Consider the following 23210-nt stretch of genomic DNA (forward strand, 5'->3'; position numbering starts at 1 on the left):
AGGAGGTGAAATAATTTTCCAGCCAAAGAAAACTTATAAGGTCAGCAGGAAAGTTTTGTCACAGCTGGGTGGGATTGGAGCCCAGTCCAGCAGAGGCTGCACTAACACAGACCCAGGGCCCAGCAAACCAGGAGCTGGCCTTGGGAGACAATGAATCAGCAGCATCAGTGGCTGCTTCCAGAGTTCTAAGCACACAGACAGTAATGGGTTAAAACTACTGGTCAGAAGATAACAGTGGTCTTTTCCTAGCACTGAGCCAGGAATTTGTTGATTTGCCCATACTTGGAATTGGGTCACAGTCTTGGGTGACAGTTCCAGGCCAAGGAGTAGCACCAACATACCAGAGCTTGCAGTCTCAGAGGAGGTTTAAAAATTATAATTTGCCACAAGGAAAAGGAGGTACAAAAGCTCACTGAAGAAAATAATTTCTTGAAAATTAGAACTGAGCAAATGAAAAGTAATGATTTTAGAGAAATCAAGAAAAAATAAAACAAAATTCAAAGAATGAAGAAATAGAAGACAATGTGAAATGGATAAAGGAGAGATAATTTTAAAATTATTGAACTACATGAAAAGATATAATAAAAAAGAGCCTTGAAATCATCTTTCAAGGAATTATCAAGGAAAAGTGCCATGAAGTTATAGAACCAGAGGGTAAATCTGAAATTGAAAGAATACCCTGATTACCTCCTAAAAGAAATCCCAAAATGAAGACTCCCAGATATAGTATAGCCAAATTGCAGAGCTCTCTGGTCAAGGGGAAAATATTGCAAACAGCCAGGAAAAAACCAAAGTAATTAAGTATTATGTAGCTAAAGTCAGGATAACACAAGGTTTATCAGCTTCTACAACAAAGAATAAGAGGGCTTAGAATATGATATTCCAGAAGGCAAAGGATATAAGATTACATCCAAAAATCACCTACCCAGAAAAACTGAATATAATCCCTCAGGGGAAAAAATAAATATTCAATGAAATAGAGGACTTTTAAGTATCCTCTCTATGTCTCTTCTTTCCCTTTTGTTTGTTTTGTTTTAACTTATTTATTCATTCATTTTTAGTTTTCAAAATTCACTTCAATAAGATTTTGAATTCTGATTTTCTCCACCTCCCTCCTTTCCCCCTCCCCGAGACAGCATGCGATCTGATATAGGCTCTACATATACATTCATATTAAACACCTTTTCATATTAGTCATGTTGTAAAGAAGACTTAGTACTAACAGTAGAAATCACAAGAAAGAAGAAATAAAAACAAAAGGGTGAGAGAGGAAGCAATATGTTTCCATCTGCATTCAGACACTGTAGTTCATTTTCTGGATGTGGATAGCATTTTCCATCATGAGTCTTTTGGAGTTGTCCTACATTCTTGAAGTACTGAGTAGAGCTAAGCTTACTGAAGTTAATCATTGAACAATGTTGCTATTACTGTGTACAATGTTTTCATGGTTCTGACTATTTCACTTAGCATCAGTTCATGTAAGTATTCATGTGACTCATTCTTTATTAATTTATTTTGATTTATCAAAAATCAGTTCCCTAAGCTTTTGAGTTTTAAATTTTTCTCCCCCTCTCTCCCCACATCCCTCTCCAAGATGGCACATAATCTGATATAGGCTGTACATGTACATTCCTATTAAACATATTTTCACATTAGTGATATTGTAACTAAGAATTAGAACCAATAAGAGGAACCACCAGAAAGAGGAAAGAAAACACTGCAGAAGAAAAAAAATAGCAAATATTATGCTTTGATCTGCATTCAAACTCCATAGTTCTGTCTTTGGATGTGGATACCATTTTCCATCATGAAATCTTTGGAGATGTCTTAGATACTTACATAGCTGATAAGGGCTAAGTCTATCAACATCAGTCATCTCACAGTGAGGCTGTTACTATGTAAAATCTTCTTCTGTTTCTGCTTAATTCACTCAGCATAAGACCACACAAGTCTTTCCAGGTTTTTCTGAAGTCTGCTTGCTCATCATTTCTTAAAGAACAATAGTATTGCATTTCATTCATATACTACAACTTCTTCAGCCATTCCCCAATGATGGGCATCCTCTCAATTTCCAATTCTTGGCCACCACAAAAAAAGCTGCTATAAATATTTTTGTACACGTGGGTCCTTTTCCCATTTGTATAATCTGTCTGAGATATAGCCCTAGAAGTGCCATTGGTGGGTCAAAGGGTATGCACATTTTTATAGCCCTTTGGGCATAGTTCCAAATTGCTCTCCACAATGGTTGGATCAGTTCACAACTCCACCAATCATGCTTTAGTGTTCTAAATTTCTTACATCTTCTCCAACATTTATCATTGTCCTGTTTTTTCATGTTAGCCAATCTGATAGGTATAATGTGGTACCCCAGAGTTGTTTTGATCTTCATTTCTCTGATCAATAGTGATTAAGAGCATTTTTAAATATGATTATAGATTGCTTTATTTTTTTTTCAGCTAAAAATTGCTTGTTCATATCATTTGACTATTTATCAGTTAGGGAATTATTTGTATTCTTATAAATTTGATTCAGTTCTCTATATATTTTAGATAGGAGACCTTTATCAGAGACATTAGTTGTAAAATTTCTTTCCTGTCTTTCTGCTTCCCTTCTGTTCTTACTTGCATTGATTTTGTTTGTGCAAAAACTTTCAATTTAATGTATTCACAATTATCTATTTTACATTTCATGGCATTTTCTATCTCTTATATCATCATAAATTATTCCCTTATTTATAAATCTGACAGGTAAACTATTACTTGCTCTGACAGTTTTCTTATAATATCAGTTTTTATATTTAAATCATATACCCATTTTGACTTTGTCTTGGTATATGGTGCAACAGGTTGGCTTGCATGCCTAGTTTCTGCCATATTACGTTCCAGTTTTCCCAGCAGTTTTTGTTAAATAGTGAGTTCTTATTCCAGAATCTGGAGTCTTTGGATTTATCAAATAGCAGTTTAGTATAGTCATTGACTACTGTGTCTTGTGCACTTATCTTATTCCACTGAGCCACCACTATCATTCTTAGCCTATACCAAATAGTTTTGATGATTGCTGCTTTATAATACAACTTAAGATGTTTTATGGCTAGAACACCTTTCTTTGCATTTCATTAATTTCATCAATATTCAGGACCCTCTCTTCTTCCAAATGAATTTTGCTATTATTTTTTTCAGCTCTACAGAATAATTTTGGTAGTTTCATTGGTATGGCACTTTTTAACATTCTTGATGAAAAGACCAGATTTGAATAGAAAATTTGATTTTCGAGTACAAGCTCAAGAGAAATACAAAAGGTAAAGAGAAAAGAGAAATCATAAGGGACTTAATAAAGTTAACTGTTTACATTCCTGTAAGGGAAGATAGCACTTATAACTCATAAGAACTTTCTCATTATTAGGGCAGTTAGAAGGAGTATATGAAGGCAAAGGGTACAAGTGAAATTTGAATATGAAAGGATGATGCCTAAAAAAATAAAATTAAGGTGTGAGAGAGGAATGTACTGGGAGAAAAGTGAAAAGGAGAGGTAAAATGTGATAAACTATTTCATATAAAAGAGGAAAGGAAAAAAAAACCTTTATAGTGGGTGAGGGAGAGAAAGGGTGTGAGAGGAAATGAGTGAACCTTACTCTCATCAGAATTGGCTTAAAGAGGGAATAACATGCATGATCAACTGAATATAGAAATATATCTTATGCTACAGGAAAGTAGAAGGGAAGGGAGTAAGTGAACAGATGGTAATAGAAGGGAGGACATATTGGGGGAGAAAGTAGTCAGAAGCAAAACACTGTTGAGGTGGGACAGAAAGAAAGAAGAGAGTGAATAGAATAAATGGAAGTGAAAATAGGGTGGAGGGAGATACAATTAGCAAGAGTAATTGAAAAAAAACTTTGAAGCCAGTTTCTCTGAAAAAACTAATTTCTCAAACATATGGAGAACCAGAATCAAATTTATAAAAATAAATGTCATTCCACATATGATAAATGATCACAAGTTATGAACAATTTTAAGATGAAACAATCCAAGCTATCTATACCCATATGAAAAAAATGATCTGACTCAGTATTGATTGGAGAAAGTAAGTCAAAACAATTCTGAGGTACCACCTCTTACCTATTAATTTGCCTAATTGGACAGAAGAGGAAAATGACAAATGGTGGAGATGTGGCAAAAATGAGATATCAATTTATTGTTGATAGAGTTGTGAACTGATTCAACCATTCTGTAGAATAATTTGGAACTATGCTCAAAGGGCTTTAAAACCTTTTCACCTAGCAACACTACTACTGTATCTAGATACCAGAAAAGATTTTAAAAAAGGAAAAGAATACATACGTACAAAAATATTTATAGCAACATTTTTTTCTGGTGGCAAAGAATTGTAAATTGAGGCCCAACAATTAGGGAATACCTGAACAAACTGTAGTTTGTGAGTATGATAGAATACTATTGTGCTATAAGAAATTATGAGCAGGATGCTTTCAGAAAAACCTAGAAAGATTTACATGAGTTGATTCAAAGTGAGATTTCTGTCTACAAAGTAACAACAATATTGTAAAATAGCTAGGTGTGAATGATTTAGCTATTCTCAAAAATACAATGTTCCAAGACAATTCTGAAGGATTCATCATGAAAAAAACTATCCACCTCCATAGAAATGAGTGATAGTTTCTAAATACATATGGAAGTATACTTTTTTCTTTTTACTTTATTTTCCTTGAGGGTTTTTTTTTGGACTTTTTTTTTCACAAAATGACTAATATGGAAATGTTTTGCATGTCTACACATGTATAACCTTTATTGAATTGATTGCCTTCTCAATGAGAGGAGGATGGGAAGGAAGAAAGTGAGAGAATTTAGAAATAAAGTTATAAAAACTAAAGTTTAAAATTGCTTTTTACATGTAATTGGGGAAAATAGAATACTAAATCAATTTAAAAAGAAATATATTTCACTATTCCCATGTCTGAATTTCTTACATAATTCCAAATGTTAAAAGAAGTAGATTTAGATTAGAAAACACCTTAGAGACCATCAGGTCCAAACCCCTCATTTTCAAATGAGAAATTTTAAGCCCATCCTCAAAGTCATATAAAGTTACTTGTCCATACTCACACAAATAGTATTTGGCATTGTTTTCATTTCAACCCAAGTCCTCTGACATAATGGTTTCTATGGTATTGCAATGACAGATTATCTTTTGCATCTTTTCTTTAGTTTTTTCTCCTATATCCCACAAGTATCCACAACCATACATCTGATAGCACATTTCAGCTATATGACATAGTAGCAATTCAATTCAACAATCATTTTCTTAGGCACATTTTATATGCAAGTGTTATGTTAGGCAATAAAACATCTAGATGAGATACAGTCCCTACTCTCAAGGAGTTTAAAATCAAATGGAGGAAACAGAAGAATGAGTTAAACACCATTCTCTCTCTCTCTCTCTCTCTCTCTCTCTCTCTCTCTCTCTCTCTCTCTCTCTCTTTCTCTCTCAGTGTGTGTGTGTGTGTGTGTGTATATGTGTGTGTGTATTTCAAATGGAATAAGTGAAAAGGAGAAAAAAGACAATTTGGAAATGAAACTTTTAAAAAATAATAAAAATAATCAAATCATTAAATTTCTGAAAGACTTCTTTTTAGACCATATTGCATTATTTCTTAGACATAATTTTTACAAAAGTGTGTATTTACTAGTATAGCTCTAAACAAGATGGCTTTGGTAACACTAAAATCATCACTATTTCTGGTTTGAAGAGAAATGAGGTCCAAAAAAAGTTTAATTTCTTAGGTCTTTGCAAATTGAAAAACTGAACCCAAAAATGGTACTGTAAAAATGAAAATACCTCACTATGTTTTCTCATATTCTTATGACATCTTATCAATGTATAACAAAACTAAACTTGACATATTTGGAGAAAATGTTTTCCTTGGAGCCCAGAAGTTACACATTTGGGTAAGGATAAACATGTGTAAATGGATTTACAAGATAATATTATATCTGGAGTTACTCTGCTTTATGAATTATGCAGTCATAACAGCAATGATTCTAATTTACTATATATGATAAATCTCAAAGTAAGAATGACGTTTAGAATTTGTTATTTTCAGTCCATCATCAATAAGCATTTATTAAGCACTTAACATGTGCCAAAACTAAGCCGAGAGCTGAAGATAAAATGAAAGGCAAAAACATCCCTTATCCTCAAAGAGTCATTATTCTAAAGGAAGGGGCAACATGTAAATAACTAAGTACATGCAAAATATACACAAAATACTTGGATAGTAACCTAATAACTAAAGCAATATCAGTTGGAGAAATTAAAATAAATGACTTTTGTAGCATGTAGGATTTGAAAATTTGAAGGAAGACATGAATTATAAGACAAAGAAGTGAGGAGGGGGTACATGCCAGTCACATGGGGGACAACTACTACCAATGCAAAGATGAGAGATGGAGCTTTATGTACAAGGAACAGTGAAGTTGACCAGTGTTGATGGATAATGGAATAAATGGAGAAAAATAAAAGCCAACACTGTGGCAATTAAAGAATTATTAACAATTTTGGAGATATTAAATATGAGAGCATGTAATGATAAGGTGGGAATAATTTGCCAGAAGAGACATAAATGGATAGGATGAAGGATATATGCAGCAAATGCATTTTAGCTAACCAAACAATTATCCTGGAATACAATAAGTGGTAACTAGAAGTGTAAAAGAAAATGGTTTGCTCTAGGAGGTATGCAAAATTTGAATATGCTAGATTTTTTTAAATGACTTTTAAATTAAATTTCCAATAATATTGTTTCCTCTGCCTTTCAGAATAATCTGTCTCATGGAATTTCCATTGATACCTAAAACTGAGCACATCAGTCAAGTGTAATTTCCCAATGTCAGAATGTAATATGTAATTCTACTGTGAGGAACTGTAAGGCTTTAATTAAGGCATCCAAGATGTGTTGGATTGACAAATGGCCTCAGAATCAGGAATACCTGAGTTCATATCCCACTTCTGATATACATCAGCAATGTGACTTCAGAAAAATAACTTAACTTCTTTGTGATCTAAATAACCTCTAAGTCTATAAGTTGCAGATGCTATGAATGATCTGCTTTCACAGAAAAAAGTTCTTCACATTAACTTGCTATACCAACAAAATCACAGACCCAGTACCTATCTGTGTTTCTAATTGCACTAGTTATAGTATGAAATAACCACGGACTTCATTGCAATCTAATTCAGTGAGGATTATTGAGTTATAAAAGGTGATTTCACACTTAATATAATTTTCTATTTCTATCATGAAAAATATCTATGAAGGAAAGGATGATGGCAAGCATTTAAGTAAGTAGAAAAGAAAGAATAAAAACGATCTAATCCTATTGGACTATAAGAAAAATGTCTTAGCCATATGCAGGAGCTGGATGTTTAACTAAAATAGATAAAATTAATTTAACTAGCATTCACTAAGCACCTATGTGCCAGGCACTGGAGATAAAAAGAAAAAAAAATTGAAACAATCCTTGCTTTTAAGATCATTGTCTAATTGAAGAGACAACATGAATAGCTGTGTATGAAAAAGATATATAAAGTATAAATCATGAGTTGTCTGAGAAAGAATGCACTAAGATTAAAGAGGACTGGAGAGGGGTATGGAGCCAAGATGACAAAGAGAAGCCAAGAAGTTGCCTGAGTTTCATCAGTTTCCCTCAGAAACAACATTAAGTCAAGACTCTAAATGAAAGAATCTACAGAAAGACAGAGTGAGACACTTTTGCAGTCCAAGATAACTTAGGAAAACTTTAGGAAAGGTCTGTCTCACTTGGGTTAAAGAGGAGCAGAGCAGGTCTGGGCAAGCAAGCATGATCCTCTTAGCCACAGCACAGAAAAGTACTGGAGACCCTGTGGTCCTGGCACAGCAGGCAAGTGATACAGCAGGTTATCTGTGAGGTCTGTAGCCCCAGCACAGCAAGAAAACTGCCAGCGCCAGAATCCAGAGCACAACACACATTACTAGGCAAGCCTACCCTAATTCAGGGGGCAAAATGCAGCCCTAGAGTAAAGAGCCAGTGACCAGGCCTCTGGTCCCCAGAACAAGAAACTTGGTAGAGTTCCCTCTGTACATCAAGAGAAGAGCTCAAATTTTTAAAACAAGTGAAAAAAAAAAGTCCTGACCAAAAAAGCTACTATGGCAACAGGGCATTCAAACACAAATGCAGAAAAGGACAACAACTTTAACATGCTTACATGTGAAGCCTCAAAGGGGTATAAGAATTGTTTTCAAGTCCAGAAACTTCCCTTGGAAAAGCTCAAGTAGTATTTTAAAAGTGCAGTATGGAGAATGGGGGGGGGATGGGTAGAGCCAACATGGCAGAATACAGCAATGACTAGCTTAAGCTTGCCCCTAAACCCCTCTAAAAACCTGTGAAAAAATGGCTCTAAACAAATTCTAGAGTAGCAGAACAATAGAGTGAAACAAATTTCCAGCTCAAGACAACCTGGATGGTTGATTGGAAATGTCTGTTGCACCAGGCTGGGAGAGGAGCACAGTTCAGCATGGATGCACAGGTAAAGACCTCCGTAAACCTAGTGCAGTCCTGAGGGGCCTGAATCACAGGCAGCTGTGGTGGTTTCTAGACTTCTCAAACCAAAAACATCAAAAACAACTTAGAATGTGAGTATGAAAAGAATGTCTGACCATGGTGAGAGAAGCTTGGTCCCAAGCCCAATCCAAGCACAGCCCCAGAGCAGTAGCTGCTTCCAGAGCTCTCAGTCCACAGATGGATGGGGAATAGAGTGGTTGAATCATATAGGGATTGCCAGGATCTCTCTGATGATACTGAGGCAAGGTTCTCTTGCTTTGCCTGTACTTGGTTCTGGGTCACAGTTCTGGGTGGCAGTCCTGGGGCAAGGAGGAGTACTGGTGTGGTTGAGCTTGTAGTTGCAGTGGAGAGAGAATCCTTCTCACAATTCCAAGTAAGATAAGAGTGCCTGTGCTCATAGACCAAAGCACATGCCATGAAAAGAGTAAACATCTCACCCTTGATTATACCACCTTGGAAGAACTGAAAATTTACAGGTCCTTAGAATTGTCTCTGAAAACAGATGCACAAAACCTCTGAAGCTTGGGACACTACATTCTCCACACTGGAAGCAGACCCCTACCTTAACAAAGAGTTTATAACTCAAGTAATTGGCTGGGCTCATGAGCAAAATGTGCAAAAAAAAAGTCAGACTATGGAATCTTTCTTTGGTGACAAAAAAGATCAAAACATCAGAAGAAGAAAACAAAGTCAAAGCTCCTACATCAAAACCCTCCAAAAAAAAAAATTGTCCCCAGGCCATGTAAGAGCTTAAAAAGGATTTTGAGAAGCAAGAAAGAGAAGTAGATGAAAAAAACTGGGAAGAGAAATGAGAGTGATGCAAGAAAATCATGAAAAACAAGTCAACAGCTTGCTAAAGGAGACTCAAAAATATACTGAAGAAAATAACATCTTAAAAAATATCCTAACATAAATGGCAGAAGAGATCCAAAAAGCCAAAGAGGAGAAGAATGATTTAAAAAGCAGAATTGGCCAAATGCAAAAGGAAATCCAAAAGCTCACTGAAGAAAATACTTCCTTAAAAATAAGAGCAAATGGAAACTAATGACTCTTTGAGAAACCAAGAAATTGTAAAATGAAACCAAAAGAATGAAAAAAATAGAAGACAATGTGAAATATCTCATTGGAAAAAAAAAACTGAACTGGAAAATAGATACAGGAGAGATAATTTAAAAATTATTGGACTATCTGAAAGCCACGATCAAAAGAAAAAAGAGCCTACACATCTTTCAAGAAATTATCAAGGAAAACAGCCATGATATTGTAGAACCAGAGGGTAAAATAGAAATGCAAAGAATCCACTGATCACCTCCCAAAAGAGATTCCCAAAGGAAAACTCCTAGTAATATTGTAGTCAAATTCCAGAGCTTCCAGGTCAAGGAGAAAATATTTCAAGCAGCCAGAATGAAACAATACAAGTGTTTTGGAGCCACAGTCAGAATGATACAAGATTTAGCAGCTTCTACATTAAGGTACTGGAGGGCTTGGAATATGATATTCTCGGGGGCAAAGGAGATAGCATTACAACCCAGAATCACCTACCATTCAAAACTGAGTGTAATCATTCAGGGTAAAAAATGAAATTCAGTGAAATGGAGGACTTTCAAGCATTCTAGATGAAAAGACCAGAGCTGAATAGAAAATTCGACTTTCAAATAAAGACTCAAGAGAAGCATGAAGAGGTAAACAGGAAAGAGAAATCATAAGGGACTTATTAAAGTTGAACTATTTACATTCCTACATGGAAAGATGATATTTGTAACTCATGAGACCTTGCCAGTATTAGGATAGTTGGAGGGAAAAAAATTATTTGGATACATAGATAGATAGATAGATAGATAGATAGATAGATAGACAGATAGATAGATAGATAGATAGTTAGAGGGCACAGAGTGAGTTGAAGATTAAGTGGTGATATCTAAAAAATTAAAACAAGAAGTGAGAGAGGATTATACTGGGAGAAGGAGAAAGGGAGAGATAGAATGGGGTAAATTATCTCATGTGAAACAGACAAGGGGCAGCTAGGTGATGCAGTAGATAGAGCTCCAGCCCTAGATTCAGGAGGACCTGAGTTCAAATCTGGCCTCAGACATATAACACTTACTAGCTGTGTGACCCTGGGCAAGTCACTTAACCCCATTGCCTAGCAAAAACAAACAAACAAACAAAAAGAAACAGATGAGAAAAAGCTTTTGCAGTGGAGGGGAAGTGGGGAAAAGTGAAAGGGAATGAGAGAATCTTATTCTCATCGAATTTGGCTTAAGGAGGGAATAACATACACACTCCATTGGGTACAGAAATCTATCTTACCCTACAGGAAAATAGGGGGGAAGGGAATACAGGGTGGGGGGAATGATAGAAGAGAGGGCAGATTGGGGGAGGGACAATCAGAAGCAAACACTTCTAAGGAGGTACAGGGTCAAAAGAGAGAATAGAGTAAACAGGGGGCAGGATAGGATGAAGAGAAATACAGTTAGTTTTTCACAACATGACTACTATGAAAGCTTTTTGCATAACAACACATTTATAACCTGTATCAAGTTGATTTCCTTCTCAATAAAGGTGGCTAGGCAGTGAGGAAGGGAGAAAATTTGAAATCCAAGGTTTTAAAAAAAATGTTAAAAATTGTTTTCACATGCAACTCAGAAACACCATATACAGACAATGGGGTATAGAAATATATCCTGCCCTACAGGAAAACTAAAAGGAAGGGAATAAGAGAAGGGGACTTGATAGAAGGGAGGGTAGATTAGGGAAAAGAGCATTCAGAATGCATGTTGTATTGGGGTTTAGGAGGGGAGTGATGGGGAGAAAATTTTGAACTCAAAATCTTGTGGAAGTCAATTTTGAAAACTAAAAGAAATTTATAAAAATAAAAATAAAAAAGTAAAGTAAGAAAGGTAGAAGAAAAATTGAATAAAAAAGAGAATTATCCAAGAGAATTATGACAAAAAGTCAACACCTTGGAAAAGAAAGAACAAAAATTGACTGAAGAAAATTCCATAAAAAATGGAAGTGGCTAAATTGGAAAAAAAAAGTCCACTGAGGAAAACAATTACTTTAAAGATAAAATTGGCCAAATGGAAAAGGGGGCACAAAAGCTAACTGAAGAAAATTATTCGTTAAAAATCAGAATTGAGCAAATAGAAGGTAATGACTATGTGAAACACCAAGAATCAGTAAATAAAATCAAAAGAATGAAAAAAAAAGAGAAGAAAATTTAAAATACCTTGGAAAAACAAGTGATCTGGAAAATACATCAGGAGAGATAATATGAGAACTATTGGACTACCTGAAAGCCAAGATAAACAAACAAACAAAAAAGAGCCTGGACAGCATCTTTCAAGAAATTATGAAGAAAAACTGCCTTGATATCCTAGAACCACAGGGTAAAATAGTCAATGAAAGAATCCACTAATCACCTCCTGAAAGACATCCCAAAATTATATGTAATGACATAATATTATATTACATAATATTATAGCCAAATTCCAGAGTTTTCAGGTCAAGGAGAAAATACTACAAGCAGCCAGAAAGAAACAATCCAAATATCAAAGAGCCACAGTCAGGATCATACAAGATTAAATAACTTCTACCTTAAACTATCAGAGGGCTTAGAATGTGATATTCCAGAAGGCAAAGGAGCTTAGATTACAACCAAGAATCAACTACCCATCAAAATTAAGCATGATCTTCCAGGGTAAAATTTGGACATTCAATGCAGTAAGGGACTTTCAAGCTTTCCTAATTGAAAAATCAGAGTAAAACAGAAAATTTGATCTTCAAATACAATATTCAGAAGAAGCATAAAAAAGTAAAAAGGAAAGAAAAATATAACATATTTTTCAATGAGGTTAAAATGTTTACATCCGTACATGGGAAGATGATACTTATAAATTTTAAGAACTATATCTCTATTAGGGCAATTAGAAGGAATATATTTAGATGGTGTGACAATAAGTTAACTTAGATGTAATGATTTAAAAACAAAACATTAAGCATTGAAAAAAAGGATTCTGCGGGGTGAAGAGAAAAGAAGACAGATTGGAGTAATTATATCCCATGAAGAGGAATGGAAGACCTATTATAGTAGAGAGAAAGAAGCAATAGGTTGAGCATTGTTTAAACCTTACTCTCATCAAATTTGACTGAAAGGGGGAATAACATACACACTAAGTTGGGTTAAAAAAAAATCTATACTACCCTATAGTGAAATAGGAGGTGAAGGGGAAAACAAAAGGAGGGGGGTAATAATAGAGAGTGCAGATTGAGGGAGGTGTTGGTAAGAAGGAAAACACAGGAGGAAAGACAGTGTGAAATGTGAGAGAGAAAAAAAAGCATAAATAAAGGAAAAAAATAGGATGGAGGGAAATATACAGTTAGTAATCATAACTAGAAATATTAATGGAATGAACTCTCACATAAAATGGTAACAGAATAGATTAAAAATCAGAATCCTAGAGTATATTGTTTACAAGAAACACATTTGAAGTAAAGACATACACACAGAGCAAAAGTAAAAGTCTGGAGCAAAACATATCATGTCTCAGATAAAGTAATAATATAAAAAGAAAACAGGTATAGCAACCCTGAATCTCAGATAAAGCCAAAGCAAAAACAGATCTAATTAAAACAGACAAGAAAAAAAAAAACTGCATCTTGCTAAAAGTTACCATAGAGGGGAATCAAGATATCAGAGTAAGAAGTAAATTACTGTAACTCTTCAATGTTCACCTCCAAATAACATAAAATAGCACCCCAAAACAAATTCTGGAACAGCAGAACCAGCAAAATGGCAGTGTGAAATACTCTTTTAGCCAAAGAAACTTAGAAGATCAACAAGAAAATTCTGTCTCATTCAAGTAAAAGTGGAACAAATTCCAGGATAGGAAGCTTCCCAGGAAAGCAGCAGTAAGCTCCACCTCAGCACAGAAGCAGGAGATCCTGAGCCCCAGTGTGGTGGAGCATGCAAACACCAACACTAGGACCCCCCCCCCACACCCACATGCTTAAACGAAGCTAGGGGAATGGCAGACTCCAGTTCTGAGAACCATCACATGCTTCAGCAAAGCCTACGGCAAACAAGCATTATCCAGCTGCCAGACCTCTATGTGTTTCAGTATAGCATCAGAAAAACAGATATCCTCCAGCATGAGGAAAAAGTAGGCCAGACTTCGAGGTGTTTCAGCACAGTCCTGGGCAAACAAGCATCCTCCAGTGGTCAGAACTCCACAGGCTACAATGTAGCTATGGGAAAATGAATAAACACCCCCCACAAGCCTCAGCACATACCAGATACCACCATTAGGATCCCAGCTTAGCATGAGATAAGCTGCCAGACACCCACGGCTTCCAGAAGTGCCAGACACTTCCTATCCAACCACTCAGCACAGCACCAGAAATGAGGGTCCCCCATGAGGTTCAGGGAAACATCAATGCAACACCAGGTACACAGACAGAACTTACAGACAGTGGCACAAAAAGCTTGAGACAAGGTCCCTTCTAATCTGGGAGGAGAGCTCAAATTGAGAAGAAAGAAAAAAGTATCTCCCCTCCTAAACTTGAGCACAAAAAGAAACCACATAAAAATAAAATCTGACCATAGAAACTTATTATGGTGACAAGGAAGACCAAGATATAAACTCAAAAGAGGACGATGTCAAAACACCTATAGGCAAAACCCAAAAGAAAAATAATACGTGGTCTCAAGCCCAAAAATAATTCATGGAAATCCACAAAAAGGAAGTTCAAAATCCCATAAGAGAGGTAAAAGATAAATGGGGGGGAAATAAGAGTGAGGGATGAAAATTATGGGGAAAAAAAGAGTCAACAGCTTGGAAAACTGCTTAAAAAGTAGAATTTGCTAAATCGAAAAGGAGATACAAAAATCCACTGAAGAAAACAACTCTTTAAAGAGTTCAATTTGCCAAATGCAAAAGAAAGTACACAAGCAAATTGAGGAAAACAACACCTTAAAAGTTAGAAATGGGCAAGGGGAAGCTAATAACTCCTTTCAGAACTCGACAAATTCAACCAAAAAATAAACAAGAAAAAAACTAAGGAGGTAAATAGAATATTAGAAAAGATAGATGTGACAGATCTTTGGCATAATTTAGACATAAAAGGTGAGATGTAAAGGACGTAAAGGAATAGTCTATATGTCAGATCTCTGGAGAGGGAAAGAATTCATAGCTAAATAAGTGATACAGCGGATTATAACATAAAAATAGATATTTTGATTACATTAAATTAAAAAAAAGTTTTTGCATAAGCAAAACCAATGCAATCAAGATTAGAAGTAAAGAAGAAAGCTGAGAAATAATCTTTGCAGGAAGTGTCACTGATAAAGGACTCATTTCTCAGACATATAGAGAACTGAGTCAAATTTATAAGAATACAAGTCAATCCCCAATTGATAAATGGTGAAAGGAAAAGAACAGGCAGTTTTCAGATAAAGAACTCAAAGCTATCCATAGACATATGAAGATCAATATGAAGATCACTTTTGATTAGAGAAATGCAAATTAAAATAACTCTGAGGTATCATCTCACATATATCAGATTGGCTAACATGACAGAAAAAGAAAATTATAAATGTTGGAGATGTGGGAAAATTGGGACACTACCTCATTGTTGATGGAGTTGTGAACTGATCCAATCATTCTTCAGTACAATTTGAAAGTATACCCAAAGGACAACCAAACTATTCATTTCCTTTGATCTAGCAATACCCCTAGTAGGTCTGAGTCCCAAAGAGATCATAAGAAAGGGAAAAGGACTTACATATGCAAAAATATTTATAACGGTACTTTTTGTGGTAGAAAAATATTGGAAATTGGGAGGATGTCCACCAATTGGGGAATGGCTGAACAAACTGTGGCAAATAAATATAATGGAATATTATTATTCAAAAAGAAAGGATAAACAGGCAGATTTCAGGGGAAAAAAATGAAAACATAGAATGAATGGATAGAAAGTGAAATGATCAGAATCCAGGAAAACATTGTACATAGTATCAGCAACACTGTGATGATCAGCTATAATGATCCAAGACAAATACAAAATACCCCAAGAAAAATGCTATCCATATGCAGATAAAGAACTGATGGACTCTGAATATGTATTGAAACATATTTTTTTCACTTCCTTCATTCTTTCTTGTGTTTTTCTTTTCTTTTGATCTGTTATATTTTTTTCACAATTGTGACTTATATGAAAATATTTTTACATGATGGCACACATATAAACTATATCAAATTGCCTTCCAGGGAGTGAGGAAAATTTGGAACTCAAAATATGGTAAACATTAGTGCTAACAATTTTCTTGACATGTAACTGGGGAAAATAAAATACAATTTTTTTGAAAAAGGAAAGGTACCTTAGAAAATTAAGTAATATCAATACTAAACATAGATGTACCAAGTTGTATAATATCCAGATTCTTAGAGAACAAGTTAAGTGAGTTACAGGAAGAAATGGACAGCAAAACTATACTAACAGGGGACATCAACCTCTGCCTCTCAGAACTAGATAAATCTAACAACAAAATAAACAATAAAGAAGTTAAAAAGGTAAGTACAATTTTAGAAATGTTAGATAGGATAGACCTCTGGAGAAAAATGAATGAGGATAGAAAGGAATATATTTTTTTCTCAAAGTTACATGGAACCTACACACACACACACACACACACACACACACACACACACACACACAATGACCATGTATTGAGGTGTAAAAAAAAACTCACATTCAAATGCAGAAATATGAAATGAATCCTTTTCAGATCATGATACAATAAGAGGCCACAGAAAGATATATTAAAATTAATTGGAAACTAAATAATGTAATTCTAAAGAATGAGATGTTCAAACAACAAATCAGAAACAATAAGTGATTTCATCAAAGAGAATGAGTACAGTGAGACAACATATCAAAATTTTTGGGATGCAACTAAAGCAGTAATTAAGGGAATGTTTATATCTCTAAATTCTTACATGAATAACATCAAGAAAAAGCAGATCCATGAATTGGGCATGTAATAAAAAAAAAAGAAAAGAATAAATTAAAAATCTCCAATTAAATATCCAATTAGAGCTGCTGAAAATCAAAGAAGAGATTAATAAATTTGAAAGTAAGAAAACTATTGAAATAATAAATACAACTAAAAGCTACTTTTATAAAAATATGCATTAATTTTGGTTAATTTGATTTAAAAAAGAAGAAAGAAGAAAATCAAATTACCAGTATCAAAAAAATGAAAGGATAAATTCACTGACAATGAACAGGAAATTTAAGCTATAATTAGGGGTTAACTTCCCCAACTGAAAGCAAATAAATCTGGCAATCTAAATGAAATAGATGAATATTTACCAAAAAAGTATAAATTTCCCAGATTAACAGAAGAGAAAATAAAATACTTAAATAAAATCAATTTAGGAAAATAAATTGAACAATCCTATGAACTCCTTATAAAAGTTCTCTATGGCTAGATGGATTTACAAATTAATTTTACCAAACATTCAAAGAGCAATTAATTCAGTACTATATGAACTATCTGAAAAAATAGGCAAAGGAGGAGCCCTACAAAATTCCTTTTATGACACAAATATGGAGCTGATGCCTAAACCATATAAGGCCAAAACAGAAAGAAAAATATCAATTTCCCTAACAAATATTGATGTAAAATTTTTAAATAAAATATTATCAAAGAGATTACAACAACTTATTGTGAGGATAATACCGTATGACTAGGTGGGATTTATACCAGGAATGCAGGGCTGGTTCAATATTAGGAAAACTATCAGTAAAAATCTTTTGACAAAATAGAAGACCCATTCCTATTTAAAAACAACAACACAACAACAACAACAACAACAACAACAACAACACTACAGAGCACAGGAATAAATGGATCTTTCCTTAAAATGATATGTAGTATTTATCTAAAACCATCAGCAAGCATTATGTATAATGGGGATAAGCTAGAAGTCTTCCCAATACAATCAAGGTTGAAGTAAGGATGCCCATTTTCACAACTATTTTTTAATATTGTACTATAAACTTTAGCAATAAGAGAAGAAAAAGAGATTGAAGGACTTAGAATAGGCAATGAAGAAATAAAATATGACTACTTGCAGATGATATGATGGTATGTTTAGAGAATCCTTGAGAACCAACTAAAAAACTTCTTGAAATAATGAACAACTTTAGCAAAGTTGCAGGATATAAAATAAAACCATATAAATCATCAGTATTTCTATATATTACCCACAAAGTCCACAAGCAAGAGATAAAAAGAGCAATCCCATTTCAAATAGTCATAGACAATATAAAATATTTGTGAGTCTTGTAAAGAAAAATCCAGGAACTATATGAACAAAATTACAAAACGCTTTTCACACAAAGTCAGATTTAAACAATCAGAAAAATATGAATTTCTCATTGGTAGGTCATACTAATATAACAAAAATGACAATTCTATCTTTATTAAATTACTTATTCAGTGCCATACTCATTCAAACTACCAATATATATGTGTATATATATATATATATATATATATATATATATATATAAACTCTTTGGCTAAGAAATAGAGTGGTGGATCAATAGAATAGACTAGATATACAAGATACAGTAATAAATGACTGTAAAATCCTAGTGTCTCATAAATCCAAAGACTCCAAATTCCAGGATAAGAACTCATTAGTTAACCAAAAAAACTACTGGGAAAACTGGAAAACAGTGTGGCAGTAACTAGGTGTAGACCAACATTTCACATGCTGTATCAAGATAAGATCAAAATGGGTACATGATTTACACATAAATCATGATAGCATAAGCAAATTAGGAAAACACAGAATAATTTTCCTGTCAGATCTAGGGAGAAGGGAAGAATTTATAACCAAACAAGAGATAAAGAGTATTATGAAATGCAAAATGGATAACTTTATTACATTAATTTTAAATGTTTTTCCCACAAATAAAATTAATGCAATCTAGACTAGAAGGAAAGCAGAAAATTGGGAAATAATGTTTTACATCAGGTGTTTCTGATAAAGGCCTTATTTCTCAAATATATGGAGAACTGAGTCAAATTTAGAAGACAACAAACCATTTCCCAATTGATAAATTGTCAAAGATATGAACAGGCACTTTTCATATGCAGCAATCAAAGCTATCTATAGTCATATGAAAATAATTATCCAAATCACTATGAATTAGAGGAATGCAGATAAAAACAATGCTACGGCACTGCCTCACACCTATCAGATTTGCTTATATGGCAGAAAAAGATGATGATAAATATTGGAGAAGATCTAGGAAAACTGGAATGCTAATGCATTGTTGGTAGAGTTGTGAATTGATCCAGTCATTCTGGAAAGCAATTTGGAAATATGCTTAAAATGCAACCAAACTGTGCTTAGCCTTTGGTCCAACAATACCATTTTTAGGACTGAATCTCAAAGAGATCATTAAAAAAAATGAAAAGGACCTACATGTGGAAAAATATTTATAGCAGTTCCTTATGTGGTGGCAAATAATTGGAAATTGAGAAAAGGAGATGCCTATCAATTTGATAATAATTGAACAAGCTGTGGTGTATGAATGCAATGGAATATTACTTTGCTGTAAGAAATGATGTGTAGGCAGACTTCAGAAAACCCTGGAAAGACCTAAATGAACTGATGCTGAGTGAAGTGAGAAGAACCAGGAGAGCATTGTACACAGTAACAGCAACACTGTGCAATGATACACTATATTTGACTTACCTCTTCTCAGCATCAAAATGATCCAAGACAAATCTTAAAGATTTATGATGGAAAATGCTATCCATATCCAGAGAAAGAACTATGGAGTCTGAATCATACTGTTTTCATTTTTGTTTTTGATTTGTTTCTGTTTGTTTTTGTTTTCTGTAGCTTTTCCCTTTTATTCTGTTTTTTCTTTCATAGCATAAGTAATGTGGAAATATGTTTACATGATTGCACATGCATAACCTATATCAGACTGTTTGCCATCTTGGGGAGAGGGGGTCAGAGGGAGGGAGGCAGAGAAAATTTGGAATTCAAAATTTTGTAAAAACAAATTTTGAAAACTCTCTTTACATCTAATTGGGGTGAAAATAAAATACTACTTTAAAAAATCCAGACTACCAGGAAAGGGCTCGAGCCAAAGGGACAACTTTATCTGAGATTTGTAGGAAGTTTGGAATTCAATGTGGGAAGATGAACAGGGAGCGTGTTCCATGTATGAAGGACTCTCAGTGAAAGTGCTCATACTCAGGAGATAGAATTTTTTTATTCAAGGAGAAACACAGAGGCCAGTGTCACTGGATCAGAATGTGTGGAAAAGAATAAGGTAGAAGAAGATTGTCAAGGTAATAAAGGGCTAGATTAAGAAGGGCTTTAAAGGTCAACAGAGACTTTTCTGTTTGATCTGGTAAAGAACAGAAAGAATGGAATGGGAAAATAAGATTTTTATTTTGGAAAAATCATTTTGACAGGTGCATGAAAGATGGCCTTGAGTGGAGAAACTTGAGTGTAGGAGACCATCTAGAATGCTATTGCAATAGCCCAAGTGTGAGATGATGCTCACCTGTTTGGGTGGTTGCAGTGTCAGAAGAGAAAGTGGTTGTATGTGGGAATGCTAATGAAGGTAGAAATTATAGTATTTGACATCTGATTGGATGTGGGATATGAGAGAGAAGAGTTGAAGATGTTACCTAAGTTTGGATTCTGGGTAACTGGGAGGATAGTGGCTGACTCAGCAGTAATAGAGAACTTGCGAAGAGGAGAAGAGGCTATAGGTGGAAAGATAGTTAATTCCGTTTCAGACATGTTGAGTTTAAGTTGCTTATGAGAATCCAGTATGATATATCTAATAGGCAAATGGTGATTCAAGATTGGAGGTGGGGAGGGAGGATTAGATGGGGTAAACAGAACTTAAAATCATGTGAATAAAATATTAATTGAATCCACAAAAGCTAATAAGATCACTAAATGAAATCACATAAAGTATGAAGAGAGGGAAGAGTTAGAACAGAGTCTACCAGGATTCCTATAGTTACCAGCAGTGACCTGGATGTAAAACTGAGCAGATGGGTAGGAGGAAAACCAAAACAGAGCAGTGTCACAAAAACATAGACAACATCAAGAACAGGATAATAAGATATATCAAAGGCTGCAGAAAATTCAAGAGCATTGAGGAGTGAGAAAAAGCAATAACAACCTTTTGGGGGCTTAATTTGGCAATTAAGAGATCATTGGTAACTTTGGATAAACAGATTGAGTTGAGTGATGAGGTTTCAAATCATATGTTCAGAATTAGAGAAAGAAAGGAAAGGAAAAGGAGGAAATCATTGTTGTCATCCTTCTAAAGTTGTTTAGCCGTGATACCTATCAGAAATGAATGGATGGAATGAGAAATTTTGAAAGATTGTGACCATCAATAACTCTTGTATGGACCTCCTATTTGGTCTCCTTGCCTCAAATCTGTCTCCTTCTATCTATCTACTACAGATCTGCTGAACTCATTTTTTCTAAGGTACTAGTCCTACTAAATAAATTCCAATGATTCCCTATTACCATTAGCATTCTTTATTATATCAATAATCTGAGATACATAGATGACACCACTCTGATGTCAGAAAATGAAAAAGAATTAAGAAACTCATGATGAGGGTGAAAATGAAGAGCATAAAAGTTGACTTGAAGCCTAACATAAAAAAAAAAACTAAGATCTTGGCAACTGGTTGCATCACTTTATGAAAATCAATGGAAAAGTAATTGAAGCAGTATCAGATTTTATATTGTGGGCTCAAAGGTCAATGTATATGATGACTGCAGCCATGAAATTAAAAGACACTTGCTCCATGGCAGGAAAACTGTGGCAAATCTGGACAGCATATTAAAAAGCAAAGACCTTGCCAGCAAAAGTTTATATAGTCAAAGCTATGGTTTTTCCAGTAGCAATGTATGGTTGGGAAAGTTGGGCTTTAAAAAAAGCTGAGATATTTCATTGGGGGCAGAGTCAAAATGGCAGAGTAAAGGCAGGGACTTGCCTGAGCTTCCTTCACACACACACCCCTGGCCAAATCCCTCCAAATACCTTTAAAAATTACTCTAAACAAATCCCAGGGCAGTAGAACCCACAAAAAGACAGAATGAAAAATAAAAATCCAGCCCAAGACAACCTGGAAGTCGATAAGAAAGGACCATGGTGGGAAAAAAGCTCAGTTCAGCACAGGCTGTGCCAGCAAACCTAGAGCAGGTCTCAGGGGACTGAATCACTGGCAGCAGTGACAATTTCCAGACTTCTTACCCACAGACACCAAAGACAACTTAGAAGGTCAGCAGACCTGTGTGAGAGAAGCGCACAGTCCAAACACAGGCCACACCAGCACAGCCCTGGCACCAGCAAAACGGGAGCAGGCCTTGAGAGTGACTGAACTGGCAGTTGCGGTTACTGCTGCTTCTAGAGTTCACAGCCCACAGATGGTAAGGGTATCAAACAACTGGTCAGAAGGAGATTATGGGAGTCTCTTTACTAACACTGATGTAGAACTCTGTTTCTTTGCCCATACGTGGATCTGGATCACTGTACTGGGGGGCAGTCCTGGGGCAAGAAGGAGCACTAGCATGGCAGAGCTTGTGGCAACAGTGGAGAAAGGATCCTCCTCATAGTTCCAGGACATAAGAGACTGCTTTTGGTTACTCACAGACCAGAGCACAGGCCAGGAGAGGAGGAAACAGCTCTCCTTAGGTCGTGCTGCCTTGGAAGAGCTGAAAACTTACAGGTGCCTAGAAATGTCTCTGGAAACATCTGCACAAAACCCTGAAGCCTTCCACACTGGAGGCAGAATCCTGCCTTAACAAAGAATTAAAAAATCAAGTAATAGGCTGGAAAAATGAGTGAACAACAGAAAAGGCTCTGACTATAGAAACTTACCTTGGTGACAAGGAAGATCAAAACACACACTCAAAAGAAGAAAACAAAGTCAAAGCTCCTACATCCAAAGCCTCCAAGAAAAAACAATGAATTGGTCTTAGGCCATGGAAGAGCCCCAAAAGGATTTTGAAAATCAAGTAAGAGAGGGAAGAGAAATAAGAGTGATCTTAGAATATCATGAAAAACAAGTCAACAGCTTGGTAAAAGAGACCCCCCAAAAGTTGAAAAAGTAACATCTTAAAATTACATTAGACCAAATGGCAAAAGAAGTCCAAAAAGGCAATGAGGAGAAGAATGCCTTAAAAGCAAAACTGCGGGGCAGCTGGGTGGTACAGTGTATAGGGCACTGGCCCTGGAGTCAGGAGGACCTGAGTTCAAATCTGACCTGAGACATATAACACTCACTAGCTGTGTGACTCTAAGCTAGTCACTTAACCCCAAATGCCTCAAAAAAGAAAAAAACAAAAGCAGAATTGCCCAAATGGAAAAGGAGTTCCAAAACTTCACTGAAGGAAATAACTACTTAAAAATTAGAATAGAGCAAATGGAAACTGACTTTATGAGAAATCATAAAGTGAAATCAAAAGAGTAAAAAAAATAGAAAAGAATGTGAAATGTCTCATTGGAAAAACAACTGACCTGGAA

The sequence above is a fragment of the Phascolarctos cinereus genome, unplaced genomic scaffold, assembly GCF_003287225.1.
Source record: "Phascolarctos cinereus isolate Bilbo 61053 unplaced genomic scaffold, phaCin_HiC Scaffold_2;HRSCAF=192, whole genome shotgun sequence".
Taxonomy (NCBI): Eukaryota; Metazoa; Chordata; class Mammalia; order Diprotodontia; family Phascolarctidae; genus Phascolarctos; species Phascolarctos cinereus.